Consider the following 17,998-nt stretch of genomic DNA (forward strand, 5'->3'; position numbering starts at 1 on the left):
TCAAGTAATCACACTCTTTTACCTCTGTTTTGTTCTCCACCAACCCCTGAGCTAAATGATTGACTCTTTAACTGCTAAGTACTCCACTATGTTCACCAGCTATTTTTGGCAGGTATTGTGCAGTGGGGTTATCAGATATTTTTACTGAAACCAGCAGCGTCCTGCAGCTGGACATGAGATTGATAAAAGCAATGAGAGTGAACCAATACTGTAAAGCTGCAGGCTGGAAATTTTTATTTTTATAGTCATTAATTATTTGATCCAATGTTTAAAAATATTGATTAGACCAGCTAAGGAAAAATAAGGTAATGGTTAAACATGAAAAAGTCATAATTTACTCCTGATACAAGATGGGACACAAACCGAACTTTCTGTTGTTAAAGTCAAACACATTAATCATCTCCACTACCTCCACACTTTTGGAATTATAAATGTGCACTGAATGTAAAACATTCTGCAGAATCATCATGGTACGAATGTAATTCCATTGGAGCGCTGGCTTATATTACACCCCACCCTGATGAAGTCAGATTAATATTTCCAAAATAAATCACACCTTTCTTTTACAGATTTTTGAATGTTTTTCCTTTGTACCCTCCAAGCAGCTATTGACTTCCATTAATTTCCATATGTTATGAAAATCAATTTACAACAATATTATGAAGAATGTGCAGACATCTTCAAATTAATGTGTATTTACAACTGCATTACCATATAACGGTAATATTCACAATAATAAAAGCACATATGGTGTTCATTTTGCAGGTTCATTTTTATATATATGGAAATGAATGGAACCAAATCGCTGCCTGGACAGTATGAAAATTCAGAAATCTAAAACACTGGACTACAGCAAGTTTTGAAAATGACCGGCATTAATGTACAGAATACATACATAGCATACACTGATACTACTTTAAAGGACTAATACAGTCCTTTGAAAATGTAAAATGATCTCCCAGAACCCATTTGGATTATGTCTGTGCGTGTTCCTATCATAGTGTGTTTGTTCATCCTAAATCTGCATTGACTGGCCAGCCACAGCAGGTTAGTGGAGACAGGAAATGATTGTTCCTTCCAGCATGGTGTCAGTAGCACCGGTCATTATCGATCCGATCCCCAGTCAATTAGCCCTCAGGACATTTGATTAATGCTGCAAAGAGGTTAGAGACAATGGTTTACAGGGGTTTCTTTTACCATGTGTTATACACAGTGATGATTAGTTGAAATGGGACTGATTAAGCACTGTCATTCATAAGTTCCCCTATATAAGTCCTTACATTGTTGTAGGTCGGGCTGTTTTAAACTACTACACACTGCTGCTTTGTATTAGGAGAAGCAAGTAAAGGAGCTGTCACTTTATACAATGATTTTTGGCATTGTTAAGTGTTACTATTGCCTAGTTGACTTCTTGGTGTTTGTCTCTCAGCACTGTTGTGGTTTGTTGGTGTCTTTCTGAATCTGTGGACTCGCCTTAATTCAAAGGTCAGCGATGAAAAATGAGTGGATTTCAAACAGAGCTGCAGCAAGTGACAGCTTTTATAAAATCAGTTTCAAATCAGTTGAAAGATAAGGCTAGCAATATACTGTATTTTATTTATTGTCAACAGTTAATACCAATTATGACCAAAACCAACAATGCCCTACGCTGTCTGTTGCTCATTCAGTCCTAAGGACTGAAATCTTTTTATAGTAGGTCACAAATATTTAGTGTCATTTTTTTAAAGGCAGAGTGAACACAGCTGGGCTCTGTAAATTCTAGAAAATGTTACTCAAATAGGAGAAAATGGTGCATTTGTTGGAGGCTATTTCCAGATTATACATTTGTTGCTGAGTATTTATGGCAAAAGGATGGTGTATGTAGGGTCAACTCAAAATAAGACACTACAGTGTCAACATTAGTTGACACTACAGTGTTGTTGTTTTTTTAAAGTTTTTGAACATCAGTGGAGCGCTCTGCCACAGAAGAATAAGATCTATGAGGCTCTAGACCACACTTGTTAGCAACATCATGTCATTGCTGATTTTGGTCTTTTCAAAGGATTTGGTGACAGTAAGAAAAATCTAGTAAAATACCAGCCTTATTTTTTAAGGTGGGAAGATGGCCTTGTAGTTGGTCTTTACCACAATTTGGGAGTAAAGGGGACTTGATCCTCGTATGCATCCACACCTGCTGAGGTACAGTAAAAACGTACTAAATCCTTGATCCTGTGCCCTCTTTAACTAACAGTTGTGGGACTGATGATATGCCACCAAGATGCTGTCAGCATCAAACTGAACGGGGTGACTGCTGGTCTGATGCTATGCAAAGTGTCAGGCAATCTCACTGGACTTAAATGTGAATGTAAACTTTCCTCCTCATCAGATAAGCCTCATAATGAGTGTCGTAGCTTAGGTTCATCCACAAACCTGAACACACACTGAAAAGAATCAACGTCAGCCGTTAGACTGACACATTTGTTGCTCTATGTCGTAACTTGCAATGACGCTGTATTTTTGTGTGATAAATGTATATACCAAAAAAAAAAAAAAAAACACAGGAACAAATTATTCTACTTTTAAATGCAGCATTGAAAATGATGTTTGTTGACAGTGAAAGCTATTTATTTATTCATGCAGTGTCTATAAGAGTATAGTTGTAAACAAATGTGAGGACAGTTGAATAAATGATATTTAGCACAGTTGCGATTTGGTTTTCTTTCTCATAGTGTTTTACATTTTACAGATTACATGTGTAAATGTTTTGCATGTCTCACACACGTAAACTTACAATTAATGTTTTACTCTCAGCTATGTTATATGATATGAACAAGATATAGAAAGTTGGTCAGTGTGTGCGTGTCTGTGTGTGGTGTGTACCCGTGCAGGATATGGACTGACATGTGGAGGGTTCAATCCAGGGGTTGCCACTTGCTTGGCCGCATCAATCAAAACGCCCACCTCAGAATCTTATAACTGCCAGAACTGTCAGGGCTGTCAATCTCGCTTTCACACATACACACACACATACGTCCAAATATATTGTGCTGAAATTCCTTTATTTATTGTACCTGAAACAAGCTGTGCGTTATAAGACTCAAACCCAGAGCCAGATCAGTTCCCGAGAGGAATATCCAAATCAGAAGACCTTTTATGAAGCTTTATTTTGTAATAATCACTCATGACCAAAACACGTTTGAGAGTCACAAATAAATATAGGACCAAGAAAGTTTAGAAGAATTTGGTCCTATGCATGTCACACCCTGTTGTTATTGGCCAAAGGGCCATATCTGTAATTTCAGACAAAACTCTGTTAATACCATATGAGCAAAAACCTATAAACCTTGACAGACAGTTGCAGAGGTGAGTGACTTCATTCTTGATTCATAATTTTTCATTTTTAGCTTTTTCTGCATGGTTCACTGAGTCATTTTGATTCCATTTAGATCCACAGCTATGACAATTCCTCATGTGTATTCCAGACACGTGTGTTAAATTGAGACTGTCATGTTTCATGTTTCAGTCTCAAAAATTGACATGCGAGGTCTCAAACAGAGCTGTACACATGTGTAGATGTTACACCCTTCTCTGTCAGTGTTTCATCTTGAGGGAATCACGTACACACCTTCCACACCTCCAGACCAATACTTACTTTAACAGAAAGCTATTATTCTGTCTGTAGAAATGGACTGAGGCGTGCGAGCAGGTATGATAGTTATTAGTGCGAATAAACCTGCCACAGTGTTACATGATTCGCCTGCAGGAGACAGGCATGAGATAGGTATGATTTTATAGTCATGAGGCAACATGTTTTAAGTGTGTTATAATCTCACACACTCAGCACTCGTTGGAAAAGAATTGTTCCACCAATTTAGCAAGCATTGTTCAACTTTTTGAAGAAAAAAACCCAGGCATTTGAAAAAATTACAAGTTCTTGCAAAAAATTACAAGGAACTGCTTGGATTTCTGAAATCGTTGCGATCCCAGCATCACAAATTTCAAGACTATAATGATGGAAAACATAAACATTACTGCACAAAAAGAACGCACAAAGCTTTTCCTGTTGTATGGTATCAAAATGCAGCATTTTTGATACACCCCTTTAATAGTCATAACTTTGTACTGTCATCTTATGCCATGGTGCAGCAAATAAAGTAATAACTCCAGTAAAACCTAGTGTAAAACTGAAAACACTCTACTTGTGCCTGTGCCATTTTAGGTTGATTGAAAAACAGACTGTGAGGGTTACACTGTGTGAGAAGGGAGACCCTCTAAGAGTATAACTATGGCCCTACCAACAGCTGGGTTGTATTATGAGTCAGGTAAGGCCTCATTTTTCTTATACTGTATAGTGCACAGCGGCTCTACAGGAAGACAGGTGCAACACGGACAGAGAACGATAGCTGGCCAGCAAACATGACACTTGGTTTCTCTCAATCTTGTTTAGGGTGAGAGATGAAGAGATGTTGACATTGTGATGGAGAGATTGATTGGACAGGGTGACTAGAGAGGTTTATTAAAGGTGGCATTCATTTATCCATGTGGATATGTCTGAGATAAGGCGAGATATGGGGTTAACTGGTAATCTGGCAGGACTGACAGGTATAGTTTGGTGTTGTCTGCATAGCAGTGATACTAGAAGTCATGCAAAATATTATCAGAACCAAGGAGTTGGTGCATGTTGCAGGGGCCCCAGCACCTAGCCATCACACGTTATCAAGTCCAATTCTTCTAGAGTGGGTATTTCATTTTTGATGTATCATTGGCCCCTAAGTAATACTTTGATGAGTACTATGAATATGAATGTACTATGAATACTTTGACCTGTGATGAGCTACATTTGTCATGTGTTCATCGCCACAATCCTCTGGTTGAACTTCCCACTGGTTGAATAAGCATTATGTGTTTGAAATATTTCCACGCTCTGTGTATCCAGATATGTGTTTCTCTCAACCCTACAGCCAAGCTGCAGGCTTCAGGACTCAAACTTTGTCCTCGCTGACGCTTCCCCTGTGTTTAACATGACGAAGGATTCACTGAGCGTCATCAGTAGTGTGTACTTCACAAGAGACATACACGCATTCAGCCCTGCAGCACAGCTCATGACTTATTCTCTCTAAAATGACAAAAACACAGGAAGGCAATCGGAATACGCTAATGAAAAGACAACAGATTACACTCTTGGACACCCCTTATATGTTTTATTTATTGATTACATTTGATCTTACATTTTAATATCTTTGAGCTTTTAATAACAGCTTTAATGCCTGTTACTAGCTACTTTTGTGCCTTCGGACAAGTTACATAAATGGTTTTCTTGGCTCTTACATTACACTGCCATCCATGTATATAAAAACACTAACTGGCTGGTCTGAATTTGGAGATGTATGGTGATGAATGGTCCCCGAATCAAGATGACGCTTGCACTTGGACCAGTCTAGCTGATTCTAGATGGAGCACTTCTGCCTCTAAGGCAGAGAGGTGAATTTATTTGAGAGACAGGAAGGGGAGACATAAAAACAGCATAAAGGAAAAGGAAAGTGAGCAAAGAAAATGTACAGTAATTATAAGACATTAATTAAAAGAAGGGAAAAGGCTAGCTAAAGAAGAGAGAAAGAGAGAGAGAGAGAGGGATGATGTAATTTATAGCAATAAATCTTGGCCCATTTACTGCTTTCTCAATAAGGGCAGAGGATAAGGGCCAGCCTGGAAAACAGTCATCGGCATTATTCACATTAGACTAAGTGCACCGCTTCACAGGATGGTGGGGGGAGGAGAAAGGACGGAGAAATGAATGGGAAGGCCAGACATTTACTGTGGCACCCTGAGCTCATGTGGGAGATGAGCTGGACACAGAGTCTCCACCCACCAGCTCTGTCCTTGCTTCTGTCCTTTGCATTTGAGAGTTAATTTCAGGGGAAACTTAGGTTTATAAAGGGTTTCCTGACAAATCCGAGTGAGTCTTTCAGCCTCTTGTGGGTTGTTGTCATATTTAAAAAAAAAATTGTGTTCACTTGTATTCCCACTCTGTTGCTGCCCATCACCTTTTGATAGATTTTGTTGTCGACAACCTTTTCTTGAGCTTGTCTGGTCTGGTCAAAGAAGCTTGAGAAGCACTGAGCTGGAGAGATGGTGTTTTCACTCAGAGAACCACGAGTAGATGTGTAACCCGTAATTTTCTGTGTACAGCAGATATTTGGCTGTGTAATTTGTACATCTTCACCATGTCACTTAATTAGACTATCAGTGTTTGCCTGTTTGCTTGTGTAACTGCTTTTTTGTAGTCAAGTACACACACACACACACACACACACACACACACACACACACACAGCTTCCCAGTCCCCAGGGTACATTTTATTAAAGCTGGCAATACTGTAGACAGGAACATAAATTACTGGAGAATTTATTACAGCCAGAGCTATGGCAAGAATATTATAGCACCATGGCAAACAGAGACTGGAAAAACAGACATGTATCACTTAGTAAAGACATTTCACAGTTGTTGGTTAAACTGTTTGTTCCACTCATACTTCATGTTGTTTAAAGAAATCATTTATCACTGCAGTGTCCCTGCTTCCTGTTGAAAAGGCAACAGACACAAACTCCGGGAATGAAAGTGGGAAAAAGCTAAATAGTGATACATTAATTTTGTCACTGGCAGGAGTTCCTGATATGTCTGAGTCAGAATTAAAACTTGGAGGCTGATGTTTTTCCGCCATTCTTGTATTTACAGTCTACATGCTGCTGGCTGCAGCCTTATTGTATATTTACTGGACAGATGTGAGCTCACTATCAGTTTTCTCATCAAACTCCCATAATAATTATGTTGAAAGATTGCTTTAATTGACAGGATGAGTGCTAATCAACATCTTAAATAAATATATGTAAGGAAGCTCCAAATTTACTCAGTAGTTTTCCACACAGTTAAGTCATTCTACTTTTTGTGACAGCTTGGCAGGTACTGATCTCTACTCATAAGTATTATCATCCATATTTCTTTTCCCTTTCTTCATACAGAATCTGCCTTGTTCACTCAGTGCCCAACGTTCATTTTAATGATACCAGGGCTGTGAAAGACAATGCCAAAGTCAGACTTTGAATGAAGATAGTAATATTTATGCCAGATTTTGCCGGATATGACTTTCTGCCATTTCAATGATTACTGTTGTGCTGGGAAAGCGTAGTTTCAGCTTTTCTTAATTCCTTTGTGTGTCATGGGAGCTGAGATTTGTGTCATTAGCAGTCTGCTTTCAGTCTCCAGTGGGGTTCATATTAGACAGTTATCCGCAATACAGAAACAAACAAACACACACACACACTGCAAAAGAGAGAGGTGAGACAGCTCTTCCTGACAGTTGAATACTATCCCTTAGGATCCAACCTGCCAGTATTAAGAGGGTAACAAACATACTTTATCCTCACTTGTTTTCTGATTTGTGAAATTGGAAAGTGCTGTATCTGAGCCAAAATATCTTTGTTACACTCTGCATCTTCGTCATGGTTGATAATGCCTATTATAAAGGAAGAGGTTTGCTTCTGAGAGCGTAATAAAATTTTGCCTGTGGCTTGTCATCTGGATGTACTCTGCACAATACCTCTGGACAGGTACAGTATCAGGTTGAATAATGAGCCATGGAAAATATCACATGGCTGTAATTTAATTAACTCCAGTCTTACTAATATAGTGTCATTTATAACATTCACTAACCATGCCTCCTCAGTTGAGAGTTGGAGGGACTGCAAATCAGTTCTCTGAATGTAGCGTGGGCTGCCAGAAACTGTCTGTGAGCACTGGTTTTGGTTTCCTGTCTCTGTATAAGCTCTGTACAGCCTCTTTACATAGAAACCTATTAAGAAGACAAATTTATCAGCTGACCCGCTGTTTGTTTGTTACTTAAAAGTTTTCCACTAATTCTTTCTTTAGATTTAAGAGTGTTAGTAATGGTGAGTATGTGACACATCCTAAAGCTTCTGACCTTTTTTTTTTTTTTAAGCCAAACTTTTATTTTTGATAGCTTTGTCCTTCATTCAAATCTTTGTCAGTGCTATTTACTTACTGTCTTAATTGCTGGTGGCATGATCCATCACGAGAATAAGCACATCAGGGCATGTAGCATAGGTTCAGGTTGATAGAATTTTAACAATTATATGTATATCAAAGTATTTGGAAGTGAAAGTAAAGGTGTGATGGACAGTTTTCCAAGGCTCACTCTAATTTTCACCTCAAATAATTTTTCTATTTCCTTGTTATATTTATATCACCTCCATCTATCATCATTCCAGTTAAGCAATCAAGCACTTTTTTTTCCCCGACAAACTGCAGGTGTTTTCATTTGTGAAGCCAAATCAATTGTTCTCTCTAATCTGTTTGCAAATTGGACTTTTTCTCTTTCACTGCCACAAAAAAAGGTAAAAAGTTTGCTTCTTTGTTTCAGCTGCAATAAGACTGAGATTTGGCAGAGGACTCCAGCAGCATATTTCATGATTTGATGTGATTGACAGTTTTGCTTTACACATTTGACTGATACACTGCACCTATTGATTACCTATCCCTGTAACGCTGCAAGGAAAGACCATCACACAAACACATCTCATGGGAGCTGCTGCTGTTTGTGTGTGTGTGTGTGTGTGTGTGTGTGTGTCTTTGATCTTTATTTTTCAAATGTGCTACCACTTTCATGCCTCTGCACTTACCATATATTATCAAGGATCTTAAAAGCACCACAATGCTCTGTCATTTTTACTTATTCAACCATTTTTCGTTTTCTTCTAGAACATTACCGTCACTCATTCACTTCATGGAATATAATTTATCTGCTGTTTCACTGAAGTGTCTCTCTCCTCTGACAGACTGTGCAGCTGTTCTTATTACTGCTGCACGGACTGAATGCTGCAGCGGCTGCCCATGTATTGAACTGCGGTAAGTAATGAAAATGGTGTGTGTCCACTGTCGGTTCTCCCATTGATCCCATCACTGGTAAGTAGCTCGGCTCCAATTAGGCCTTAATAGGCCCGAGGGAGAGGAGAGGCAATAGATAATGTATCAGATTGTGTGAAATGTTAAGCAAAGTGTTGCCTGTAAAGAAGAATGCCTGTCAAATATTCCCAACATAAAGCTCAACAAAAGCTTTTTTTTAGCACCTTTGACATTACCATTTCACAATAAATCAGCTTTTTGGACATGGTGTTGTAGGCTAGAAATAAACTGAGCTGCTCTATTGTGACAGCTAGTTACTAAATCTTAAAGTCTAAAGTGAAAGCAAATTTCCCCCTGGGACATTATAGACTTATAGATTTATCTTATTATTTATATGTTATGTTCATTAAAATGCAGAATTAATGGTAATCAAACCGTTTCCCCTTTTTCTCGCCAATTTGTGCCTCTATTCCTGAGCTGTCTACTGCTCGTTTTTCCTCCTCGTTGAAGAGCTGACAGGAGCTGACTCTCGTCACAGCAGTGCTAACATAATCAGCTGAACCCACACAACCTTCCATGCACAAATTATATTACACCACAGTTTGGAGGTGGGGAGTGGTGGAGGGATCCTTTGGAGTGATTTAGTTAATGCCGAGACCCAGGATGAATGTTGATAGGGGGAAGGAGCTACAGCCTTGAAGCCACATTAGAGACATACAGTAGAGTGCCACAAACAAGGCTGCACATGTGTGTTTGTGTGTGTACTGTATGTGTGCAAGTACTGTGTGTGCTTCTACTTTCAAATCAGGTCCTCTTTCTGCTTCACTGCTGCTTCACATCTGGCTTCCTCCAGCAGCAGGTACCGAACGAGTAAATATGCCTGTTCTGCTTGAAACAAAACAAAAACTAAAAACATCCAAGACTGAGATAAAAAGATGAAAGCTGGCAGGTGAAGTGTTGCTCATACATTAATACAGAAAAAATCAAAGACATTTTTTTTTTAATCTCAAACTGAAGTTGTCAAATCTCATTTAATTAATAGCACATTCACTTGGCACAGATGAAATGATTCTTTGTTGAAGCTCCACTCTGTTTGGATTGATGAATAGCCAAATGAATCATTTATCCCATTTGAAATTATAATATGACTGGTTTATTAAAAAATGCCTGATTGTGCCATTTTTTAAAGGAATGTAAATTTACTTCTTTGATTCATTCTCACCGCTCTCATAGCATTGTAAAAAAAAAAAAAAAAATTAAATAAAGCCCATTATTCAGTATCCGGAATGAATAACTCCAACTGAATAATAACATAGTGCCCCAGTTGCAGGAGGGCACCTGTTGCAGCAGGCAGGATGTGTTTCTGATTAGAAGTGATACCAGCTGCAGGCTAACAGGCTAACAGGGCAGAAACATTTATCTGGCTAACAAAGCCCTGGCAGGGCCTCTCTCCTCCGCTCTGCTCTCCGTAATGCTTTACGACACTGTCATTTAAAGATGACATATGAAAGGAGCGGGGTTTAGCCTGCCAGTATCCCCCATCGTCACACAAACACACAGGCAAACACACACACACAGCTGCTGAGGAGGCAACCCAAGGCAGACAGAGATGGATGAGCAGCTGCTCTGTGTATGTATGTGTGTGTGTGTGTGTGTGTGTTGGCCACTATAGTCTTGGTTATTTATTTGATTATTTTTCCAGTTTTACATCTCTCATGAATCAAGAGAATTGGTTGCATGTGATTCTGGATATTGGCCGTCCTCTCTCTCTGTGTGTGTGTGTGTGTGTGTGTGTGTGTGTGTGTGTGTGACCATTGTATGTGTGTGCGGCAACACAGCAACAGGATGACTACAACCCGAGCACAACAGAATACAATATGTTGGGCCCGTGTGATTCCCATGGTCCCATAAGTAATCACTAATTGAATAGATACATTACTTATTAACTAATCAATTAATAATTGATTAATTAACAGGAGAAAGTGAGTCCAGTGGCACAAAACAAAAACTAATTATAGTACACAGCAGAGGCAGAACATTCTGTTTCCATAGATAGATAGATAGATAGATAGATAGATAGATAGATAGATAGATAGATGGATAGAGGGTGATTACATACTTGAAAAAGCTTCAACTTAAAAGCATGTTTTTTTGAGACAAAAATACTCGCATTTTTTTCCTTTTTTTCTGTTTTGAGTGTAGCTTGAGGCTGTGGAGATGTAGAGCACTGAGTACTGTGATGTTTTTGTACTGCTACATTAATGTCATCTTATGCTGTGATGCAGCCAGAAGGCTGGAAGGTTACATACAGTATATAATCGCTTCTCTAAGGGAGGAATCTCTCCTGTTAGTCACCTCACCCATTATGAGACAGCGTTCGTACATGTGGAGTATGGAGCCAGGTGGAGGGATTTGTTCAGTATAACAACTTTTGTTTTAATGCAGATACTTGGCATCGCATCATCCAAATAAAGAATCAGATCTTTTTCCACCTCGATGAGCTGAAACTAAAAAATGTAAGACATTTAGCAATCTTTGATTTTTGTCAGCCTCTTTTATCAACAAGCAGAAACTCCAAGAAGTGAACGTAGGTTTTCTGTTAAAGAAGAACCCCATTCCACAGCTTATTTTTTCAGACTTCGTCCAAATAAGACAACATACAGACAATATGCATAGAGTTCCCCTTTTACCCTCTGCAACATCTTTCAGATACATTCAGAAGTTAAATTTACTTTTACAGTGTATAAGTTCTGAAATAATGCAACTTTGGTGCTACATTTTGTTTCCAGTTGCAGTGAAAGAGAGGTTCAAAATTCGCTATCACACCTTTGCAGCTTTGTGCACTGTCTTGTCAAAAGTAATAACCAGTGATACTAAGATACCAAACTGATTTAGGAGGAACATCAGGTTGAATTTATGGCCATGATTTTGCTCAGGTGGCTTTGTTTCTGTGTTTCTGTGTTTCTGTGTTTCATCTGAATGTGCACATTTAATGGTTCAGCAAGGCTTCCATTTTATTAAGATATTTTTCCATTAGTTACAAAAGGCCTATTGATTTAGTGCTGTCACAGTCTTAGAAAGTGCAATCAACAGGGGAATATTTATGTGTTCTTTAAGTGATGTCTCCCATAATGTAATTGCTCCAAATATCTTCCCGGTACATGAGTTCCTCAGTTTTATGGAGAAAGAAAGTCAGTGTGCAACCTCGTCTGCACTAATCGTTTGATTGTTGCCATAAAGAAAATTAAATATGCAGCAGTAATTAATGTAGAATTATATTGTAGATTTTGAATGTTGGTTTACTCGCGTATTGTTCTGTGGTGTAATTGACAGAAACGCCAAGTGAACTGAGCAAGATAAAGACAAAGAGAATGTGTGGACACAGTCATACATTTCACAAACAGCTGTTTTGTACCTTCAGTACTCCTGCTGCAGTTCCGATTCATGTCTCTCTCCACAGGAAGCAGCAGAGGATAATCAGATTACCTGTTCTGAATGGGGAAAGATAATTAAATCTAACATGAGGTAATCCACTTACCAATTTATTGCCCCTGTTATGGATCAGGACCCCTTTATAAATGCACAGGAATGGCCCTTAAACTGAGATCAATAAAATGGAAATTTCGTTGTTTAAGGTTCTTTTTCTTCCTTTATTCCAATCGTAGACTTCTGATCATACTAGTTTTATGCTAGGATGTTAGAATGGGTATTAGACTGCCTTGAGTACTTATTATGTTCAGTTCATTATTTACATTGCAAATGTAGAAGTGTTGTGTGATTTCAGCTGCAGAACACTGCAGCCCTTCACTGTCTGCGTATTTCTGTGTGTTCAAGTTCTTAAGTAAAGTGCATCATTTCTGTTACTATAGAGGCAGGTTTTGATTTGGGGCAGTGAGAGTGGAGAGCTAAATGGATAAAGCCTGAAGACTGCAATGAAGCGAGAAAAGCAACACACACACACACACCCACGCACACACACTCACACACACACACACACACTGAGAGGCCGCATTTCTGAGTGACAGAGACAGTTCATTTTAAAAGGACTGTCTGCTCCATATAGAAAAGCTGACCCAAAGAGGAAGCTGATGCAGCAGCAGTCAATTTGCATGACGACTTTCTGAGAAGGATACGTTTGCATTATATGTGATGGATAACAAATGTCTGTACACTTTTTTTTAAATATTTAAGCTGTTTAAGCTTATTTTGGAGATTGAAACTTAATCAAACATAGTGCTCATGATGCTTCATTTCATTTTAATGTATATTAAAAAGTCAATGTAGAAACAAGACTGAGCAAGTTTTGTTTAAAAGTGATTTACAATATTTCTCACACATTACTTATTGAAAAAAAGATTATATTGCTTTACTAGTTACTATATTGGCCTGATAGCGTCCTTACACAAAGGTTCAGATAGTAACCAAAAAGAACAGAATCTTTCTCTTTGGCAGCTAATTCAGTGAAAACGTTTAAACCATGCTAACAGCATAAGTTTAAAGAGTGAAATGTAGGTCTGTTGGTCTTTTTCCTCTCGTGCTACCATGAGGTTCATATTTGCGGTTTTGAGTGAAATTATTCAACTATTCAGTTAGCATGCAACTAGGTTTTGTGGTTTTTGATTTTGTAGTATTGATTTTGTAGTATTGATTTTGTAGTATATTGGTTGGTTGGTTGGTTTTTGATTTTGTAGTATCTTGGTTGGCTGGTCAGTTGGTTTTATGCATATAACAGTTTGGCTTTCTTTGCAGTGAATAGCACAGAATAGAATAGAATAGTACAGACTATACAGACTTGTACAAATGAATGCTTTTGTTGTTCTATAAATGTAGGCACATCATCTTTCTGTCATTCATCAACAGATTTTAGACAAATAAATGTCTACAACCCATTATAACTACAGTACAAAGTTTTTCAGACATTGACTGTCATATTGTTTGTTGCACAATGAGAAAATGCACAAAATTTAAAAATTGCTTGCTCTGAAAAAGAGGCAGGATGAACACACAGAATGTGTAATAAATGTCATTATTAGCATGCAACCTTGATCAGGCAGGGCTTGCAGGTTCTCCACCCTTTCAGTCCATTTAAATGTTCCCCTTGCATTGATTGGTTTGACAAAGAGCAAGTATAAAAGAAAACAGCCGCGAAAGAGAGAGAGAAGGCATTGATTGACTACTTCTCAAAATAGGAAGGAAGCCATACTCACAGATCTGGAAAAAAGTGCTTTCCATCAATCTGATGGAAAATTCGAATCATGGCGTTTTGACACCTGTAAACAAGTCTAAACATGAACACCCCCAAGGCTTCACTTTGGCCTGTCAATTCAGTCCTTGTGATAGAAATAATAATGAATGGATACAGCATAATGGCATGAATGGAGATACAAGTCTCATTTCCTCTCATTTCCAGTCTTTGTTAATGTCACGTTTACGTTCACCAGAAGATGTGAATGACATCAGCAGCAGAGATGCAGTAACATCATAGAGTAAGTATTTCTGTAAAATTAAATGGGTTCCTCGAGAGAGGCAGAGAGGCTATTTGTCTCTGAGTCCAAACAAGCTGAATCTAAGCAGGAGATCAATACTGATATCTTTAGGCTGCTAACTGCTCCACTAATATATTATTGATGTCTGGGTCTGGCTGGATTGAATTTGGGCTGCGCACAGCAGTTCATCTTGATCAGCACACACAGGGGAGATGCACTGATAGAAGAATACAAAAATTCCCCTGGAAATGTGTGTATGATGCTCATATGGCACCAAAAAAAACAGAGGGGTACATATTACGTTTTAAAGGAAGCTTCAGGATGAGTAATGAAAGAAGTTACAGAGTGTGATTGGAAAAGGCCATCGCAGCTTTCAGGTCCATTTGTCCAGTGTTTGATTAGAGATGTATGTCTGTGGGGTTCAATAGGAATGCTTCTCCAGGGCCTTTGGGTGAGCTGAGCCACTTATCACTTACCAGTCACTCCACCTTTTGACCTCACTAACCTGGTTGCTGCACTTAAGGGATTTTCTTTGTTGCTCTCCAGCCATCACCAGTCACTGTGTAATCAAAACAAGAATATCAACAGGGATCTTTAGAACAGCCCAACATGCTCCATTTTACCAATCCACACAAAATAAGTGAGCCAGGTACTTTCCTTATACCAAAACTGCAACTTAGGTCACTTGTCAGTGTCTTCCAAAACAACCAATGTGTCAAAGCTACATCTGGGGTTAAGGTTTGATTAAGTTTGGAAACAAAAAGTACTTGATTAAATACAGGGGGAGATTGTGGTCACGGAACACGAAGTTTGGTAGGTGTAAAGCTTAATGTGGATTGAAGAGGGAAAAGATGTATATTAAAATTAAACAACACTAGTGTGGACATGGTCTGAATGTGTAGGACACAGATTATTTTTTTCTACACCAACTGCCAAAACCACTTATAAACTCACACTTCACATCTATTCCTAATTGAGAAAGGCACCATGCTATTGTTCAGTGTTAGATATGTTATTATTCTTCCATGTTATTATTCTTCCAGCTCCTACGTAATTGCTTTTTTTTTTGCCTGCATCCACCTGAAAATGCTAACAATTATTTGCACTTTATTGAGGACTATATGTTTAAAAAGTGTTTTATGGTTGGGTAATTTTTTTGAATCTGCTTCAGTGCACACAGCGAGTGTTTATTGCATGACTGATGAATCACTGTTTGGAATTCATTAATAACTTCCCTTGTTTCCCCATCTCATTCTCTGCAGTACTCTGAAGCTGCTGTAATTCCACTAATGGAGTGCTTACCACTCAGGGCCAGTTCTCTGACAGTGACTGATGCTGCTTAATTGCTGAAAAAATAGAGAGTGGTTCTGTAGCTATTGCTAAATACAGCAGAAGAGAGGTGCAGAGGCTCTCATCATGATAGCAAAGACATGTTACGCTTAAGCACATCCTGTTAGGTGTCATAAGGGAGTAATACTAAATGATAAGTCTGCACACTAATGGTGAACCAGGCCTTTGCTGTTCTCATGAAGAAAATGAGAAGCTATTATTTTTGCAGAGCTATACACTTTGGAGTTGGATAAATGGAATTTATAACGTCAGCAAAAATATATATGTGAATTTATGCAGTAAAACTGTTAAATGTACATTCAGTTATTCAGTACTAAGTTAGAAACAACGTGATATAATATAAAAAAAGTATGTAATGTATCATGGCAGGATAAAACTGAGAGAGAATAGGCTGAAAACAGAAATGCGAATTTGTACACTGCATGAGTGGTTCCCAGACATTTTGATTTTTGACCTCTTAAAATGAAAAACAGACTATCAACAGATAATTTAACCCCACAGAATGAACACTGCAATCCATGTGTGAAGCTGTGGGGTTCACACACATTTAATCTCTGATCAAAACCAGGTGATTCCTGAATACAACATGAGGTGTGTTCCTGAACACACAGAGACAACATTTCTGTCAAGCCTTGGCTATAATTCCTGATTGGACAGCAAACAAGTTAACCTGAAAAGTGTACTAGTAACAGTGCATTACTTAAGTAACAGAGTACTCATCACTAAAAAAAGTAATAAAATTACCGTAACACATTACTCAGGAATGTGTCACTGCCCAGCAATGGACACAATACAAGACACATGTTTTGCACACACTCAGCAGCTCTTTCAAGACAGTGCTGACATTTTTTTCATTCTCCACCAACATATATTTTATTCACACTGATCGGTTTGGAACAGTCAACATTGCTTGTAACAATACCTTAAGCTACTATTTAATTAGTTAATTTATATTTCCCAAAATGACACTATGATACTGAAACCACTCATTGCTGAGTAGCATTTTTTGATAAGTTTACAATTTACTGTGAATGCTGAGCTTGTCTAAACAGACTTTATTACTTCACACACCGGGTGCATGAGCTGAATATTGGCCAGCACTTCCATTAGCTCTGATTGAAACTGAGGCAACGCAGAGGAAATACATTCAATGAAGGTTAAGAGTCTGCTGCCAAACACACATCCGTGCACATGTTCCCACACATACAGCAACAGGCCAGTGGTTACAGACCACAGCTACACCGAACTGATGATGAATGACAAGACGCAAGAGAGAGAAAAAGATGGAGAGAAAAGAAGCACAAGAGAGAGAGACAGAGTAAGGGAGGAGGCGGTATTGCAGTCGCACTTAACAAACGGCTGTCATTGGTGAATCCAGATACCTCATCACTCCTCCAAGCCATCAGCTACTGTGTTGCATCTCCACTGAAGCTAATGAAATCAACACTGGGCTGCTGCATGCATTACACTGGGCTGCTGTGTGTGTATGTATGTGTGTATGTGTTTTGCATCTTCATGTATGCGTTGGGCTTTTGAAAGGGTTTTGCATTAAACAGGGATGTCATTTCAGGGCTGCCTCACTAGGCTGACTGAATGTGTACATTAGCTTCCATGGTAACCCACTAATAATGAAAAAAAAAGGTTGAAGACCTCTGAATAACTGACCGCATCTTCAGTTGTACTTGAAATTCATGCTACCGTTCAAACATGGGGAAAAAATGTAATTCACGGTGTGTGTATGGTAACAAAATAATCACAAATCAAAAGTCCAGTTATTAGAGTTTCAAAAATGTACCCACATCTTATTGTCAAGTATAAACTTCAAAAGTGAGTGTGAACACAAAATGGCTCATCTTGTACTTCTAACTAACTAACATGAAGTTGTCTGTTAGGTTGTCAGTCAAGAGAATGTAATGGCAATTGTACAGTGTGCTTCAAGATTAGGCTACATGGCCTAATTTTTAGTTGATATGTGTGTGTACCCTACTGGCCACTGATTGGGAAATTAACTTGCATGAACACTGTGTCAGTCAGAATGACTAAAGTGAATGAAAATGACATTCAGTCTGAATGTTAGGCCACAAAGCTGTAACCTTTACAACAGTTTATGCTTATTTATTGTTTGCCTTTCCCACCAGAGTTCTATGTAGATGCAGTGCTGTCCAACTTCATTAGACATTTTACTCAGCACATAAGTGCAGCATATTTTGCCACCTTTGAAAAAAAAAGTGATTCAACAGAAGAAAATTCCAGATACAGATAG

The sequence above is a fragment of the Toxotes jaculatrix genome, chromosome 15, assembly GCF_017976425.1.
Source record: "Toxotes jaculatrix isolate fToxJac2 chromosome 15, fToxJac2.pri, whole genome shotgun sequence".
In the NCBI taxonomy this organism is placed as follows: Eukaryota; Metazoa; Chordata; class Actinopteri; family Toxotidae; genus Toxotes; species Toxotes jaculatrix.